Here is a 19868-nt window from a genome sequence, read left to right on the forward strand (position 1 = left end):
TACCTGTATATACCATTTTTTAAAAAACGCCTAAAAGTTGCATTTTAAGGGGTTGTTTACGGCGTTAAAAATCATTTTGTGGGTGAAATTTATCAATTGTTTACGCTTAAAGTTAAGCATCGTCGAAGCGTGATTACAACCTCTTTCTACTCATTTGAAGCTACAGTATGTAAGCCTTCAATGAGGGCCCACAACACGCGGGACGCTACACCATGAGAGTGCTTGCTCAAGAAGGTGCCTGGAGCCCTTGGATGCAAAACGTGTTGAGAAACAGACACCAAGTGACTGAGTGACATCATTGGCTACACATGAGGCATTACTTCACCATGTCAAGCGCCATGTCAAGCGCAGGGATGATGATTATGATTCACCATCCCCAACGCACACTCATGCCCCAACCAGTCATGCTCTGTTGCCTCTGGCTGCTCCTCATCATCACCATCCTCCACCACCTCAGTGACGGAGGCAGGAGCGACAGAGTCGAGGCCAGTGAGGCTGGCGCCACATACTCCTCGACATCGAGCAGGTTGCGCCTCCAACACGCTGGTTGTACTGCGCTGGGTCATTGAGCTGCTCCACCCCCAGAGCCGCAAGCTCAGATGTGTCACCGAGTAGGTGCATGTTCAACTTGACGTACACGAGCTTTGCCACTCGCGAGGATTTTAGGCTCCGCGGGATGGGACAAACACTTTGCCAAAGTGCGACCAGACTCGCTCAACAGCTGTTCCAGCTGACTTCCCAATGGACATGCGCTGGCCCGCACGACGCAAAGGGAGGTCGGAGGCGCGTTCAACTGCCAGAAGCTCAGGGATGCTGCAACTGTCCTTGAAGTGCTCAAGGCGCTGCGAGGTTGATCTTGAGGCATGACCACGGGACCGTGGACAGGGTGCACGGTCTAGGTAGACGAGCAGCTGCTGTTCGAGGAGGTACTGCTTAGCAGCAAGCGACTCGGGCGTTGGCGGCAGCTGATCATCCTCCACGCAAACTGCTGCAGAAGATGCAAGCTGCGCGTCGCAGCTGTGATAGCCGTCAGTGTTGCCACGGTCATTACCCTCTGCACTGCCGAGCAGCTTCTGCTCCTTCACGACATTGTCCCTGTACATTTGCGAGTCAGCAGCGGGGTTGTCGTCCTTGTATTTGCCCTTCTCCACTGGCACCCAATGCTCGTGAATCCAGTCTTTCTTGCGATCAGGCGCACCAGAACGGACAGCACTCCCACTCCCAGAGCCACTGGACGACTTGGCACCTGCAGTACAGCCACATCCTCCCTTCTTGGCAAGGGAGCTCCAGTTTACGTGCTCTGTCGTTTGCCGTTTCTTCCCGGTGGAGGACGCGCTTGCAACCCTACTGCTACTCCTAATCCCCGTGGGCCTTGCACTGCCCGTAGCCGCAGCAACAATGGCTGCTTCAGGTTCATCATTTGAGCGTCTAACATCACAAGAGGCGTTCTCCATGATGACTTGGGCAGGAGCTCGTCAGAAAACGAAGTTAGCGCTTGCGTCGCAGCATCCTTAACGGCGCTTGGCAGCTTGTTTACGAGTTAAACGTGCTCTTGAAGCCTTTTGTTTACGAGTTATGCATACTGCTGCAGCCAGTTGTTTAAGGTTAAGCGAGTTGCTTAACGGGCCGCTTTGAATTTTACGGGTTAATTAACTTGGGGTGGAACAATCGTAAACAATGGTTAAACAATGGTTAAGCGGTAAGCGAGAGGTCTACTTACGCATGGCCTTGTTGTTCAGCGTCGTGAGCTTGACGGCCTCCTCAATAATTCGCGTTCCGTAAGCCTGCGTAGTTGCGTCCTCCAGTGGGGATGCTGCATCACTCCACTTAAGCGCGAGTTCAGCTCAGGTTGTCTCGCCCGTTGTCAACGCCGCCGTTGGGCTGGTGTACTTGTTTTGCATATTCCATATGGGGAGGGGATCGAACCCCATTCTCGCAAAACACTGGTCTGCACGTCTGGCGCTCTGCCCTTGCCTTTACTTGTGTCGCCATCCTTCTCTCTCATGTTGTGCTTGGCTGTGTGCCGTTCAAAAGTTGTTTGCCATTGCAGTAAGGTCCCCACGCATTGCTGCACTAGGATGGGGCCCGACGCGCATTTCTGCCCCAGATAGTCATGTATTCGCAGGTGTAGTCTGGGGAGCCAGGTATCTGATATGTATGCTGGTCTGTGTTGTTGCTCAGCGGGGATCCTAGAAGTAGCCACAGAGGTAGCCTCGTCATTGGGATCTGATCTGACACGTGTCATCACCCCCCCACATACCACAATCGATTACACACAGCAAATCACACCATCGTCGCAGTATCAATCACTGAACAGACGTACCTCTTTTCTGTTTCTTGTCACTGAACAGGCAAGCAGGCAACAGGTTCCCGGACAGACTGTTGCTACACACTCTACGGTTGTTGGCACGAGGGCTTGTGTTCGAATCGCTAGAGCCCTGCTCACATGGAAACTGCCGTATCAGTGAGAGTCACGGCATTCCACGTTGGGAACAGGGGTTTGGAGGGGCCACTACATGCGAATATGTCTTGTGCTGAAGCTGTTGTCCGTGAATGTCAACAAAAACGACCAGCGGAGGTGGGATTCAATGATGATGTATCGATTTACAACTCCACCGCATCCACATGGACATTGGCAACGCCAAACACTACCTTCAGACCTGCTATGGGTGCTTGAGAATTACGGCGCGGGATCTGCTATAGGATTTGCCATTGAACATGAATATATCAAGTCGTGTGCTCGTCTATGAAAGGTCAACTCCCTGATGTTTTTCCGTGCCCTCACCAAATTGCTCTTAACACTATCAGTCTATTGAATATCCTTCTATATATACAGCAGCGCCACAGAACGGCCAACACAGTGACCTACTCTCACCTTTGAGCATGCGCACATGAACAACATTACAAGCTCCTATGAACAGCAAAGCAAATGAGGACAACCGAGCCAGACAGAAGAAGTATTTTATAGACATGAATCATGGTCCATGACGAGTATCTCAACAAATTGACGCAATGTTCACGTCGCACAGTCAGCACAGGTGTGTGGCTAGCTTACTCAATCCACAGCCCTTGGCTTTCATCAACATTAGGGTGCGCAATGCCAGGCACGTCCAAGATGTTGACCGGGAAGATGTCACGGGGCTCGGGATAGAGCTGCTGTGTCTTGCCCGAGAGATAGCGCTCTATCATCTTCTGTGTGGAGTAGTTAAATCCACGGACAGGGATGCCTTGAGCGCGTGCACCATTCATAGCTGCCCGTACCTTGGAGGCTAACACCTTGCCAAGCTCCACGCCCCATTGGTCGAAGGAGTTAAGGTTCCAGACAAAGCCCTGCAAATGCTCGTGCACGTGAATATCACATCGCTCGCGACGCAACCTATTGCACAAACCGTATCGCACTTGCCAGTGGCTTGAGACGTGTTGACGGACGTGTTGACGTCTAATTTATGCTGATTGATCTTGCTTTCAACTTCCCCCGTGTGTTGCACCATGTTTGTTCAACGTGATCAGTCGCTGCTGGGAACCACTGCAAGGCAGCAACCTTTCCCCTTTCCCCCCCCCCCGCCCCCAATTTCTGTTGCTAGGTCAATGCAGTAACTTGGCAACCATAGCTGGTTTGCTCCCATTCAAGCATGCCTAGGAACCAAATAGGCAAGATCAGGATTCATGGCAACAATAAGCAAATTCAGCATTCGCTGTCATATTACCCATTATGGCCCAAAGGCCAGAGGATGGTTGCAGGAAGCCTGCACTGGCAGGAAGACCAGTTGATGCCAATGAGGCAAACATTGCCCATTCGTCTGAGTCATCAACTTCGTCGAAGCACAGCGACCCTGTCTGCCCTTGCAGTTGCCAGAGTGCATTTTAGCGATTCCAATGCATCTGTCAACAACAACACCACATCCACAGGAAGGTGTCACCCATTCGTTATGATCGACTGCTGACTTTCTGACATACTCTTTCGCTTTGAATTCTATTTAGCCATGGGAGGAATTTGCTTCCCGAGTAGTTCTTGGAGTTCAATGTCCATGTGGCTGTATTGTAAACGATACATCATCATCATCATGAGTGTACAGCACGAAGGCCGAGAGAAGGTGTCCGACCCTGTGGCGGGGGGTGTGTGTCCATGTGTGTCCTTCTGGATACCGGTCATCATCCGGACAAGGTAACTACCGTCTAGTTACCGACTGACTTCAAAAACAGTCTCAACAACATCGATTAGATTTCCTTGGCACCTGCATTGCGATCCGGTTCTCGCACATAGAAACGAGCTAGCCAGTGGGGGAGCAGGGTGGGTGTTCGCACCTGCGTTGCGATCCGGTTCTCGTAAATAGAGAGGAGCTGGCCCACGGTGTAGGCGTTGAGTTCGGGGAGCATGATACTGAGAGACGGGCGGTTGCCGGTGAAGGTCTTGTGGGGAATGAGGGAGTCGGGGACGTTCTCGGCGCGCAGCGCGATCGGGTCCTTGCCCTGTGCGAGGGCGTCGGCTTGCGCGAAGAAGTTGCACATGAGTTCGTCGTGATTGGACACGATCTCGCCCTTGAGGTACACCGACTGCTGCGAGCGGACGATGCCGATGAACTCTGCTGGGACGATGCGGCCCTGGTGGATGAGTTGGTAGAAGGAGTGCTGTCCGTTGGTGCCTGCAGGACGGCGGGCAACTCTAGGCGACGTAAAGCAGGGAGGAAGCCTCAACTTTGGGACGAGTGGCTGCTGACTACATGTATGATGTGGCTTCTACACATTTGCTTCAAGGACACGATATGAGACCACATCACATCCTGAATGCCAACTGCCGCAACAGTCTGGCAAATGCGCAAGAATCGAATACTTCAGCTTTGCCATGCTTTGTGCTCAGAAGTGCACCATTTGATCAATGACCCCACCTGCACATTCGGAATTCTTGCAAAAAGACACATCTACTAACGACAATCTGTCAGAACAACGAGAAAAGCACGTCTATGCCAAGCGAGATTTACAAGTTGAAGCGCCCGCCCTGCGCTCCCCAAAATTGCAATGCCGATGTCACTGATTGTTCCCATTGGTCTTTCGCTGTTGGCTGCTGTACTCGGATCGAAAATTACAGATGCCAATACTGTCCACGTGGTTCGTGAACGGCTATCACATGTCGACTTCCGTCGTAATCGAATAAGGCGTGAGGACGCACCTGGTTCCCCGAAGTCCACCTCACCGGCCTTGAAGGGCAGGGGGTTGCCTTTAATGTCCACACCCTTGCCGTTGGACTCCATGGAGACTTGCTGGATGTGGGGAGCCAGCTTGGAGAGTGCTTGGCAGTAAGGTAGCACCGCACGCGAGGAGTAGCCAAGGAAGGTTGAGTTCCACAGCGACAACAGCCCCATCATGATCGGGATGTTCTGATCGAACGGCGCCGTTCGGAAGTGCTCATCCATCTCGTGAGCACCCTCCAAGAACGCCTCGCACTCCTCAAAGCCGTACTGCAAGCAGCCGGAGCAATTGATGCTCAGACAGCCATCGTCTCGCTCGTTACATGCACTTGCGACGTTTGCATTCTCACACCGCAGTCTAAACGACCATGGTCTGCTCGGTTTGCAGAATGGTGAGGATGACACGGGTACGGCTTGCCTGTGCCAACCGCTGACGTTCGGTGAGCTGTAATGTTTCGAATGTGGACGATTTCTTGCTTTCGGCCTGAGCCGTAGCTCTTATCTTGCTCTTATCGATGTGATGTGAAGATGACATGAGTCCTATTGTCATAGATCCATTCACGGCAACATAACTGATCAACAACGGTTAATTGCATAGCATCTGTGATGATGAAATGGCAAGCTGGGGCTGTTGAGGCACACCTGAAGTGCGAGGGGCAAGATGCCAACGGCAGAGCAGACAGAGTAGCGGCCTCCAACCCAGTCCCAGAACCCGAACATGTTGGCAGTGTCGATGCCAAACTCTTTCACAAGCTTGGCATTTGTAGAGACAGCAACCATATGCTTCGGGATCGATGCTGTACCCATCTTGGCGGTCAGCCATGTGCGCACAGTTCGTGCGTTGAGCATTGTCTCGGCAGTTGTGAACGTCTTGGACACGACCACGATCATCGTCTCCTCCTGATCCAGGCCTGCACCAACAGCCGCGACCATATCTTTGTTTTTCACCGCTCAAGTTGCCAGGCAGACCTGAGAAATCACTGAATATCTGGCATAGTTGATGGCATTATTTGTGCAATATTCGCTGAAAACAAAAGCCTTGGCCACAGTTTCCAGCAGGTTCAGAAATATGAAGGCTAGCCCAGCTGCTGGTTGTGCTGACTGTTGTGATACCTAGGGTTGTACATAATCGTACATACGTATATACGCCGTATATACGTATATGTCGCGTATAATATACGCACAAATGCTGGGATTGGCGAAAGCATATAAACGCCTCGTCATGCCTATGTATGCACGATTGGACAGGGTTCTGGATAGCCTGGCCGTGATGGAGGCCCTCCTGTTACGGAGAAGGCGCCATAACACCACGCGAATAAAGGAGTGCCATCGATATGTTTGAGAAATCTCTCCAATTGGTTTAGCGCACTCCTGAACCCTTGCCGTGCGTGCCATCGTGGTCATTTCTGCCTGGACCCAAGAGGAACCGAAAGCGATTGTCTTGCGCACGCAAATTCCAAAATAGCATGAACATAGTATTCCAGACCTCGACACGCATCCTCCTCTGCACCCGTGCCCTCTTTTTTCATCGAACCTTGGTCCCAAGTTGCAGGTTCCGCATCAACCAGTGAAACACGTCTCAAAGCTCGAAACTCGTAAACTCATCTTGAATCCAAATTTCCATAATCGTACCGTGCATTTTGGGGCCGGGTTTCGAATCCGATCAACCAGGCAAAAATTCAGGGCGCATCATGCTGAAGCTGTGCGTGGCAGATGATGTGAAGCCCAAACGAAAAATGGAATGAACTTGACAGCCCCAACTCCATGAAAAGCCTAAGACGTGATTATTCTTCCATCAAATCATCCAGAACAAGGCGCGCCCGCCACCCCAAAGCGACTGAGGCCAGAGAGTTGCTTGGGATGTTGTGCATGTCTGTTGATGTGGATGGGGTGAAGCACGGAGGGTACATCATGCTGACCGTGCTTTCCTGAGAACCAGTATGCATACCACAGGTTGCGCCAATGTAGGCACTTGCAGTGCATGCAGCCGCCTGTGCAAGAACGAGCATGCATCCACACTGCACGATTGCAACAGTGAGCATGGAATTTGCTTGGTGGATAATTGCTCTTAGTGGTGCAATGGCCACTAGGATGATGTGTTGGCAGGTTGATTGTGACATGACACCATGTACATTCGCGGCAAATCCCGGGTAAACAGTTCACACTTTGAACCTTCCCAACTACAGATATAATTACAATTTTCAAAATCGGCCAGGAAGGTTGTGATGCACATGTTGAGAGGAGCCCATTGCCACCTCTAACTCCGATCTGGGGGGTACCTTCCATATGCTCTACCGGGGTATATACGCAGGTATATACGGAAATACGTGTATACACTAAGGTCCGCCAAAAGAGTAGGCGTATAAGCGAGCGTATGGGCGTAGTGTGGTCTAGGCGTATAAATAGTTTGGACCAATCCATGCCACTTACTACCCCTCACTAGACCATGTTATACGCTACTGCTGTATACGCTCACTACTCTTCTTCAATACGCCTCTATAGACCACAAACACCAGTGCCGCATACGCTCACTACGCCGAACAAACCTCCCATATTCCGACTATTCGCTTATTCGGCATCGCTCGCATAGCCGATCCGCCTAACTGACCTCCAACAATGGCCAGTACGTGACTCCAATTGATGAGCTTGAAGATTCTGAGCGTGACATGCTAGATGCACTTAAGGATAAATACGGTGCCGATGGAAGTGACGAGCTCACCTCTCTCCTTGTCAATGGCATACCAGCTAAGTTCACCAAGGCTGTGGCTATGTTGTGCAAGCTTGATGCACAGACTGGCAGGGTCTCTGGCAGAAGCGCATCAATTTGTGGAGAAACTGCTTGAAGCATGCATACCCCGTGCTGGTGAAAGTGGCTGAGGCTGTGTTAGCAATGCCTGTCACCTCCTGTGCTGCAGAGCGCAACTGGACTGCATGAGGTGCCCTGTACGTGAAGACTAGGTTGAATCTAGGACTGCAGAAAGCACAAAAACCTCATATACATCAAGGCAAATGATCCACTGTCTGGAGCAAAGTCCCAGTCAATGGACGACCTTGTCGTGGTGTTGGACACCCTGTCATTGGTCTAAGGCCATGACCCCCAAAGCTTGCGTTGACACGAAGTACCGCATTTTATCTTTCCGTATTTACGTTTGTAGTGGCTGTCAACTTTTGTGTGCGTTGTAATGCTGGTTGACGTCTGTTCGTGGTACTGTGATATCGACGAAATCATTATTGCCGAAAGTGCTGTATTGTTGCGAAACTATTGACGGCCCGTGCGGAGCCCTCCCGAAGCCAATTTCAACAAGGCCTTGCATCCTAAAGTATGCTTTCATATGTTTGTAACCGAATACGGTGTCAAAACGTGCAACAACGGAAAGCGCGACCCTTCACTGGCAAGAGTAGGCGCCAGCGTATGCGCATACGCCAAAATCACTGTGCCGTATACCCTCACTAGACCAAACTACGCCCGAGTCACGGCTCACTACCCCAACTACCCTCACTAGACCTACCCCAGAATAGTTTGGAGGTTCCAGACTACGCTTTCGGCGGACCTTAGTATGACACGCTTTAGACGGGGGTATATATACGCTTGTGTACAGCCCTAGTGATACCTTCTATCACTGCTTCTGCTGCTGCTTCTATTGTGCTGACTGTTGCACTACCATCGCATGTATCGCTACTAAATCGCAGCGGTGCGGTGCATAGCTTTTGTTTTCACCGCTCTAGGTACCCTGCTGACCCAAGAAAGCACTTCATACTTGTACAGTTGCTGGCATCAATCAGATAAAATTCGCAGGGAAAAAACGCCTCGGTGCTGCCCTGTAGCGGCCATCATGCGGTGATTATCATGACAATTGATGGGGGATAGCGTCATTCATAGACTGGTACGAACCAACCCCATCCCCAAAGCATGCCTGTATGGCAGAAACCCCACGCTCTGGAATGCAAGTTGCAACGCAAGCGGACGCTGCATATGTGGCATGCAGACGGCAACCAATGGGCACGCGGGAAAAGGTGGGGCACCTTTCAGAGCTGCAGCGACGTCGATCGGGTCAACGTTGCCAGGAATCGCAGGCGGCGGTTGCCAGCAGCCTTCATGGCAGAGGGCTCGGTCTGGAGCGCAGTGTGAACGAAGAGGGGGCCAAGGTAGGAGCCTCCGATGCCGACACACACCACGTTGCGGATGGCCTTGCCAGTGGCGCCCTTCCATTCGCCGGAGCGCACGCTCTCAGAGAACGCCTTGATTTTGTCAAGCACAGCGTACACGTCGGCACGACGTCGCGGCCGTCCACCTCGATCACCTGCGAGCGCCGTGCCTGCACGCTGTGTGCAGCACAGCACGGTCCTCTGTGCTGTTGATGTGCTCCCCCGCAAACATGGCATCGATCTTCTCGCGAGGCCGGCCGTCTCTGCCAGATTGAGCAGCAGCTACAACAACACACACGGCACGGCTGAGTCGCTCATGGCATATTCCATACCGGCCCTGCATCAGGATGTCTCTCCTCCCTTCCATACTCTACACTCTTTGTTATTGAATGGCATCTTGGACACACAGCATCGGCCATCGAATCTGTTTGACTCAACATGGAACAACGGACTGCACGCCAGATGTCTTTAAAAGCAAGGGCTTGAGGCCACGCCGGTTGCCTACCAGGGATGCAACCACGTTCTCAAAAACCCTGGATGCAGATGCACAAACGTTCCAGACGCAATCACGTTCTATCCAGAGATACTGGCAGCAAGTGTCAGACTTGCATGGCATTCTCGTGAGTGCCACGGCCAGTCTATCTTGACTCACTTCAGAAAACTACCACAAGAACTACCACATACCATAGTCTACAAAACAATTGAGCAGACGCCCTGCGTTGCGATGCGTCATGGTCTCTATCTCAACCATTTTTGATACGGAATCTCTTGATACGATACTTTGGTGCCTACAGGTGCCCATCGAGATGATGATGACCAATTGTGGTTCACATTACGGTATGCGATCACAGCGCATCACACTGCGAATCATGCCACATCTCACCTGAACTGTCTCCGCGGTGACCCTTTGCCGGGAGAAGTCAACGTATGCTCCATTGTGCTCCATGCACAGCATATCGGAGCGCGCCTCATCTTCAGAAGCTCCTTTAGGTGGCTGCATATCAAAGGCGACGAGTTTCAATGAGATTTGGTGTGGCCCGAAGCAGATACAGAGGTGTTCAGGTGGCAGACCACCAGGCCGAGGGGGGCAAGGGGGCAATGCTGACAGGGGGAATGGGGGTTAAGAGGAAGGGGGGGAGGGGGTTAGGTCCACACCATGACGTAACGCTGCTGAGTGGGAGCCCCTGTCATGGATTTATGCTGCCAGGAAGGCAAAGTGACCGATTCTTTGTGCAGATCTTCGCCAAAATGGGTTTCGACTCCTATATGTTGCACCAAATTCGTGCAGTTTCGGGGCATCTGGACCCCAAAATCAAGGGTCCAGCGAAACTCTGGCTTGGTGAGTCTGGCACATGATTTTGCCACCAACCTCACACAGGAAGCGCACGCGTGAAATCGTCCATGCATTTCTTCAGCCACTGTGAATTCACACTACCATGAGATTGGTGCAGTTGCAGAGGTGTAAGTCGCACATTGCCATCTTATGTGGACGCACTTTTGGGTCAATGATCGGCCTTGTTTATTTATGCAACCAATCCACTGTGCTCGGATTAACGCCTGTACAGAAGTGTATGTCTGGTACCAAAATTGCTGATTTTCTACATCTAATTGCAGGTGCTGACCCAGAAAATGTGCAGCCAGTATACGCTTTCTAGCTGAAATGATGCGACGAACAGCAATGCCGTCCAAGCCGCTAGCTTTTGACCAACGAGTACATGTCTGTGACATGAGTCTTCGCACTGTGCCGCATGAGGCGGATGTGTTGGGTTGGTTACAAACGACGAGGGCGCACGTCTGCTCGATGACACCCACATGGGATGCTAGTTCCTTCCAAGCAGCCGTCTCCGAGATGTTCTCTCCCACACCAGAAGTTCCGAAAGTTTGCTGCATGACAGCTCGCAGGTCAGGTTTTGGCTTGGCATTTGGGATTGTGAGGCAAGGGACAAGGCTGCATGACACCAGACCTCCAGAACGGCAGCGTGCCCTGTATTCGTTCCTGCTGTGCTTGGGTTCTTTGCTTCACGTGCTACATGAAATTGCCATCAAGGAGAGTGTGGTGACGCCTTTTCACGGTCACACAAGAATGATCTGACAGTGCAAATGCGACTGCTCTGGCGGCCTTACACGACGGGACGCCCTGAAATTGTTTCTCTGCATGAGGCGCAAAGGCGCGCAGGCGCCACTCTGGTTGCGTGACCGAAACCTATCAAGCGGGCGCTTTCGAGATTACCGTTGCATCCACTTCGAGCGATGACTCCCCGGTAGGGACCCTGCATGGCGACGGCATGGAACACGATCGACAGTCACGCATAAACAACGTACGGTCATTGCCAACAACGTTGAGCCATGAAATTAAGATGTCGAGAGAACCTCACGAGGACTTGTCATCCATTGCGAGCTGAAAATTTGTGGGAGGGGAAATCAGGGCAAAACAATGCAGAATGTGAGTCAAGGGTCGAGATAAGCAGTGCATCCGTGATTGTGTCTAGTGTTGTTGCATTGCACGTTGCTTGCAGACTTTCCTGCACCTAGGCGTTCGCATACACCCCTGACGAAAATTGGTACGCAGGACGATAGTAGACACAGACGAGAATCGTTCATTGTCACGTTCATTAAGACGGAAGAGAGAAAAAGGAAAGCAACGATTCACCATTATTTTGCTACTCTCACACATCCATACGTCTGCTTGTCAGGTGATGCTACAACGACTCCAGCGTTGCCGACTGACCGTATCCTGTACCCACATTGTCGGAAGGCCAACATCACATTACGGAAATGCTTCTACGTCTGCGCAATATGAGGTGGAGTGTACATTCATGGCTTGCGAAACTGGACGTCATGAAGAGCTCGACTTAAGGGTGGGACACACGGTGGGCAGACAAGTCGACCCTATTCAGGTCCTTTCCGCAGTCGCAGCACATCAACCACTGAAAGACGAGCCAGGACCGCGAAATTGTGAATAATGATGTCACAGTATCACCAGATTCCCAGCATCACTCCGTGCCAATCTAAGACTCGTGATGTACTTGCAAAAGCGCACCAGACGAGCGACTTGGATGTTGCGACGGCCACTCGTCTTGATTTTTCGGCAAGCCTGCAGCAAGTCCCATTAACTATCTCTCTCTCTTTCTGCTCAAGGTGATTCGGACGCGCCGCCATGGAATGGCTGGTCCTATCGTCGCCAAGACCTAACAAGCAACCGCCCATGCTATATCTGCACAGCGATGCGATCGTACCTGCACGTCCTCTTGTCAGGCACAGTAACTCTCTGGGGATATCGTTTACCTTCAGCAACCTGATTGCCACGGCGTACAGGGTTCAGATTGATACTGTGCATCATGTAAAGCTGGAGGATGAGGGATCAATGGAAGGACTGCACGCAGAAAGTCACCCTAGATATGTTAACCATCTTATCAAATAGGTGCTGCGAAAGCGCCCATCGCTGTGTAGTCAAACACGGATCAGTGTCATCGCAATACTCGCCCCACGCAATAACAACAAATTGCGCGAAAGCCAGAACAACCTAATTCCCCTTCCCCCCCCCTCGAATATGCGGGGTGCAATTTGCACAAAAGTTCATGGCAAGCTCACGCTAACAGAACACACCACGCAATTTACTTCATCAAGGTCGTGAATCGTGACAATTAGTGCAGTTGTCGAGTCAAACCTGCTTGCATCCCGGAGACTACAAGGAAACGAGCTGATTTCACACTGACAACATGTAATTTTGCCATATAAATAATTCGCATCACGAACTACCAATCGTAAACAAGGCTGGTTTTTGCATGCGAGGGTCGCAATTCTTGTCCTGCTTACCCAGTGACACATATTATTCTTTTTGTCAGGTGGGATCAAACCCTGATCCATGATGTTGCGTACGCAGCGCATGTAGACTGTTTCACATGCTACGTCCGACACGAAACGTATAGTCTGCTCGCTTCTTCGTGCCATTACTTCCTGGTAGTACCTAGCAGCTTTCGTCCGACGAGCCTGCAGGGCACGACAAGGCGAAAGTAGACCTGCAGCTCTGCAGGAGGCCCTATGGATGTTGACAACCATCACATGGGCGCCGACACATTTGATGGTTGCTGACTACGCTCATTGTGTATTAAAGATATTGTGGACGATGGACAGCGTCCTGGGGCTGACAGAGGAGGAGCCCTCAAGAGAGCAAGCTAAGTGTGTCGAAACACCTTGGGGAGTGAGATGCAAGTACGTTCTAATACGACCAACTCCTGGAGACATAACTAGTATTATTGGAGCATAATAGTCATCGAATGCAACTGATCTTGGATGGAGACTTGAAGATGCCAAGTTGGGTTCCTGGCAGACACCACAAAGTTATGCAGTGGCGAATTACACTTCCTGTTGCTGATTTGGAGACGACAAATGATTAATGACAGATGACAATCACTTTCTGATGGGTCAGCAGCCATTGGATCAAAACGAAGCAAACATTCTGATGCCCTGGTAAGGGCTCCAACCTCACAGCCATTGCTGGAGAACAGAAAGAGATACGGGATGCGAGGCCAAAGTCAAACAATCAATAATCATCATCCATCGGCGACTCCACGACCGCGGACCACGCTCTCTCGTGCAACCGCAATGCAGGTGAGGCATCGATGCGCCATAACTACTGGGTTTCGGCCTGGCACCATGCCATCCACCGTGCGGGCTGCGCGTCTAGCGTGGAACCGCAATACGGCAGCCTTGCAGCTGCGGGGGCGCAGGGGGCTGCTGGTCTTCGTCGCGGGGATATTTTGACTGTCTGGCCTGACGGCCGCGTCCGCGTCATGGACTGCGTTATTACGCATCCGGTGGCCGCGTCGTTTGTTCGCGATGCCGCAGAGGTTGCCGGATCCGCGGCAGCGAAGGCGGAGCTGCGAAGCAACGAGCCCTTCGAGGAGTTTGGGGAGGGCTCCGCTTACGACTTCATCCCACTCACCGTGGAGTCGTTTGGCCGCATGGGCTCCGCCACCTCGCGTTTCCTTTCGGAGCTTGGCGACTTGGCGGCAGGGGGGGGAAACCGGGTGTCCAAGGCTGCCTTCGTACGTGGCGTCCGTCGGGAGCTCAGCTGTGCTTTTGTGCAAGGGCAACGCGCGCATGTACTACAAGTCCCTCTCTCGTATCGCCGTGAACGTCGGCTCGGACTTCCATGCAGGGTGTGATGCACCGCAGGAAGATCCCGGCATGGCTTAGGTTGCTGGTTTTCTTGTGTGTTTTGTCTTAGTTTGTGACATTGTTTTCAGTGTTAGTTTCTGTGTTTTTTTTCTCCTGTTTTGCCAGCCCTGTCGCTTGTAACATAATCATCATCCAACGCTGTTCAACATTACGTTTGTATTGAAATGCAGCACACAACAGACTAGGTTTCACTACCAATTTTACTCCAAGCATGACAACCCAAACAAGCACACCATCTCACGTTTGCTGACACAAGACAGGAAGATTGATCCTCGGTGACGGCACCACACCACAATTGCCATGGAACACGTCCTCGGTGAACAGGTTACCAGGGTACATGTTAGATAAGGTGAGCTCTGGGAGTTGACAGGATGAGTGAGATTGAAAAAGCAGTTACATAGAGACCGGCTTTGAGTAAGCCATAATAAGCCTAATGATCCCTGAATAATTCAGAACCCCGGAAACATATCGAGATATATCTTCCTTGGGAGTCCTGTGCTGTAAATTTACGGAACCCTGGCATTCATGAATGCCAGAGTCACTTCTCTAAGCCACCCACGGACTGCGCAGCTTGATCTTCTTTCGTAGCCTGTGCAGGTTGCAACGCTAGCAGCTCCTATTTTCGGCCTTTCTGGCCGAAATTCATCCAGCAGACAGTCGAACATTCACTTGATGAGACTTGACACCCAATCACTCAGCGGCTGCTCATCCTCACATATAGATGCGGCTCCTCGGGCAAGCATACAACACAAGAAAATACTAATGATTAACTGGGGACGCACGTCTTTGGGACAGCCATCTCGCCATGAGTGTGCAAGGGCCTGTGTCAACAGGCACGATTCTGCCAGAGCTGCTCAGAAATTTAGGGGACTTTCGAATTAGCAGAGTGGCGGGGTAACCTTCGCGCACAAGGGGCTCATTTGTGTCGACTCGAGGCTTGCACGTTCTGCCTGTGCGCGTCCAAGCATAGAGAAGCATCAGATTCACTCAAAATTTGAACTCCATACCCCAAGATTTGTGGTGGGCAGAAGAATCACTCGACCCAGGTGAAACACAAACAAGACAACAACGCCTGCGTCTCTCGACAGGTTTGTCGACGAGCAACTTCGATGAAAGGGAAACAGTGAAGCACAGTTGGAGGAGGAACATGCAACTGGCCCCACATGGCCATTGGCCATAACTGAAAGGGTGGAGGCAGTACGACAAGATTAGGACCGATGCCTCAAGCCCTAGATTGCTTAGGTCAAGATGCAACAGATGAGAAGTCCCACGCCTTGAACCTAGATTGTGTATGAGGTCAGGATGCAAGAGACGAGACAGTCAACGTCCCAACTCTGTGAGCGTGTAACCAGACAAAATATCCGACAAAAGCACGCGCAATTCATGGCCGCGTCAGGCATAGGCTGTACCAGAGCATATGCCGGCTGCACATTTGTTAGGTCACCTACAACCTACTGAAGATTGTAATTTCAACATGTTTGGTACAAAACGCACGCTTCGGTACAGGCTTGGTCAGGCCGCATTTTTCTGACAGCTCACGGAGCATTGGCACCAACGCGCCGCCAAAGCCCCTGGCAGAAAGATGGGTGCCTGACATTTGTATTGGTATTTTCGGACAGGTTAGGAACACCATGGATTCAAGGTGGAGCCTATGCCTGGAAACAATCAGAACATCACAATCGTCATCCGTGTGACACTTTGCTACGTGCCCATGGCATCAGCCGTTCCGGAATGCTCCTTGTATGCACAAATGCACACTTGCAGCCCAACGGTGTGCTTACCCAGTTGCGCTCTCATTCCAACAGTCGCTCTGTAGACACAATATATGCCAGAGCAGACACTTGCATGCTCACGGCATGGGACGATTGCGTTGAGTCAACATGTAAGCGCACACTTTCTATACTAGATGTAACGAACTCTCAAGGGCACTGCCTCTGGCGATGGCTGAATCTGTCTGCAATTGAGACGTCATGACAGCGCCTGGACTGGGTTGTCTGAGGGCAACCTGGTCTCAATCACCGCCATTTCGAAAGATGTAGTTGGTTCAATAAGTGGCTTGGGCTTGCCGGCAGGTGCGTATCACACAAGCCAGGAGGACAGAGCCAATGCTTGCGATCACTGTGCAGGGGCCACAAGTCAATGTCGCACATAAGCGCACAAGTGCCAAACGAGACTGCAAAAGCGAATACCGCGGCAAGTAACATCGCCTCCATGGGCTGCGAGTAAATGCTCGGTACAGTAGCCATGAATGGCCGCAGTTAAAAAGCAATGCAAGCCATCCCGAAGATCAAATGCTGGCTACCCTGAGCATCAGGCTTTCTCAAAGATCACACACACATGCGTTCGGAAGAACGCGCGCATCACATGCTGATGCTCAGATATCCAGCACCGCCATCAAAGATCGGAGATAGACTGCGATCCCAAAACTGGCACACCTATAATGTGTGCCCCCAACATCATGTCATTCACGGAGCAGTGATGAGACTCTGTGATGCTGTGTCAATCCTGCTGTTACCATGACCTCGAGCAATGGCTAAACAGCACAAATGGAGTGGATGTCAGTTTTGGATTTACGATGTTTCGACCAAAGTTGTTGAATTGGAGTACATCATGATGCGAATTGGGGTTGTCGCATGGTCAGGACTACGCAGTTTGCTGAGGCACACTTTGGCAAGGTCGTACCAAACGTTCCACAGTAGATGCCACAACCATTGTCAGGTAACTCCGAGATGGCAGATGACCTCGTCAAGCCGTTTCTGACCGGAGTTGGAAATGGTAGCGTAAGCCGTCTCGCTAAGAATTCACAGTGAGGTTTTCATCGGTCCCAACATTGCTGCAAGTGACCGGACGGCAGGCTCGCCGTGAGGGCCTTTGCAGGCAGGAGGAGGCTTCCATGCAAAGCACGAGCACAGGAGGAATGCAGCTGCGAGATCGGAAGCAGGCTCACTGCACTCACGGGTTTTCTGCCCGGCTCCTCGGAGCGATGCCAGTTTTGACGCTGGAGCTCTTCGATAATACGTGTCAACGCGCTCTGCGAGTGCGGTGCTGCCGAGAGCACTGTGACGGTGGCCGTCGCTGGCACCCCATGATTGCCAGTTTGCCGTACGCGTCGGCACCCTGGTCGGGACGAGGGGGGGGGGGGGAACGACATCCTGCCCGCCGCTGGCCAAAGGCGGGACGCTGTTGGGCTGCTGCAGTGTGTATTCAGATGGACCATACGTGAATGTTCGCTGCATGCTGCATGCTGGCCGTAGGGTGCTCCTGGCGCGGAAGGCAGCGGCCCACTACTTCGTTCTGCGGACAGCTGGAATGCATGGATCTTGGGTCCACCCCTGATTGCTCTGGCCAGTTGAACCGCGATGCGTCGAGTTGTCTTCTGTCTTGATGCTCAGCCGAGGGGTTCATCTGCTGCAGCGCCTGCATGTGGCATGCTGGTCCAGTCAGGTCGCTGCCCTCCCTTCGTCATTGCACATTGCACGTTCCTATTAGACAAGCGAGTCGACAACTCGCTCCTATTGACAACATGCAGGCACACACAACCTGCGTTCAATGGTGCGCCTGGACGCTCAGCCTCAAGGAACAAAGCACTGGGTGATGAAGGTGATAATGATGTTTCTTGTTGTCTATTTCTTGCCATTATCTACGTGATGTAATGATGTGTGAGTGGTATCACTTGTATCACTTCGAATGTGCTGTCTTTGTTGCGTGTTGACTATTCCTGCCATGTGATTGTAATGATATATGAGTGCTTCCATTCAGCGCGTCGTGGCCAAAGCAGCACAGCCACGCTTTCCATCATGCAACGGTCCAGAACAAGCAGACTGCGCGCCGGCTAATTGACCCTGCCACTCCATCATGGAGGCATGGGCATCCGCGCTGGAGGCACAGGTTGCCTTTCTATCTGCGGCAGCCATGGCCAGAGACCACTATGCGTGACGGGCCACAGCAACTCCGCCCCTTTGCTAGCCCCATCGGTGCCACCCTCAAGCAACAGGCAGGCGCTGCATGCCGAAGAAAGGTGAGGCAAAAGACATCTGGACGACCTCCTGGCATTCGACGCCAACACCGAGCTGGCCGTCGCGACATAGCTCGCATGCGCAGCTGCGCATGCCGCGCCCCGTCCATGTGGATGGACACGCTGCCACTCTCTATGGCGTTTCAGCCCTCGACTCTGCCTTCATCAGCGCCATGCGCCACCGTTTGGGCCTTACGCAAATGCCTGCCAATGCACCTGGCAATCGGTGCTGCTATGGGCGGGTACATGCAAGCAGGCGATATCGACCACGCAATGACGTACCGGTCCCAGTGCACGCCAATGACGCTGCGCCACAATATTATTACAGAGATTTGGCGCCACATTGCCTCCTGCGCTGGGTTTGCATCATCCGCTGAGCCAACGCTCCGCACGCTGCCGGGCGTTCAAGCCGCCGCCATCGCAGCACACTCTGCAGCACGTGGAAACAGTCTTGCTCGTATTACCGAGCGGATTCACAATCGCCGACATCTCATTGGTGCACCCCTGGGCACCCTCCCACGTGCAAGCCGCACAAGCGGAAGGTGGCATAGCAGCTGCACGGGATCAGCTGATGCAGACGAAGTACCAAGCTGCTGACCCCAATGGCTACGCCTTCAGCCCGCTGTCACACGAGACGTTCGGCCGCATGGGCAAGCGGGCGATGGAGTTGCTCAATACCTTGGCAACACAGCGAGCGCTGAGGACGACGTCATCAAGGATGGATTGGTCACCAATGTGCTTTGGGAACTCAGCATCGGCCTATGTAGCGGCAATGCTATCATGTGCCAGCGCTCTCTTCAAGTTTTAGCTCGAGCGGCCGCGGTTTATGACAGGCCTGTTTGTTCCGACCGCTGACGTTCAATGTGCTGCATACCGTTTCGAATGTGTTGTCTTGGTTGCTTGTTGCATATTTCCTGCCGTTGTCTATGTGATGTAATGTGAATTTTTGATACGCTACTGTATCCACATGGACATTGGCAACTCTAAGAACTAATGGGAATCAGTACTACCGTTATCATTACCTGAAGCAAGCGTACCTGTGAAGTAACTATGCATCTTCAAAAAACCACCGTGTCCACGTGGGAACGCACATCAAATGCTTGGCCAAGGGCATTGCGATCCATGGAGAGCAGAGCTTGAAGATCGTTGACGCGCTGCTGCTGATGAAGCATGAGGGCCTGTCGCTGTCCGACAAGGCCAGCAGCGTGAAGCATGTCTCTGGATGGCCGGAACACCCCGGGGCCCGGCGCAGTCCGGAGAGGCGGCTGCATCCGCGATTGAGGACCATGCCCCCCGTGCTGCGCAAGATGCTGACGGGCATCGCCGGGCTTGCGGCCCAC

At 52.2% G+C, this 19868-nt stretch overlaps 1 pseudogene; it reads right to left on the minus strand.

The window, feature by feature from the left end:
• Positions 1–3051: 3051 nt before the first annotated feature.
• LOC149810081 (glucose-6-phosphate isomerase, cytosolic-like) lies at positions 3052–13391 on the minus strand (annotated as a pseudogene).
• Positions 13392–19868: the final 6477 nt, after the last annotated feature.

The sequence above is a fragment of the Nuphar pumila genome, unplaced genomic scaffold (assembly GCF_984573655.1).
Source record: "Nuphar pumila unplaced genomic scaffold, dmNupPumi1.hap1.1 HAP1_SCAFFOLD_553, whole genome shotgun sequence".
Taxonomy (NCBI): domain Eukaryota; kingdom Viridiplantae; phylum Streptophyta; class Magnoliopsida; order Nymphaeales; family Nymphaeaceae; genus Nuphar; species Nuphar pumila.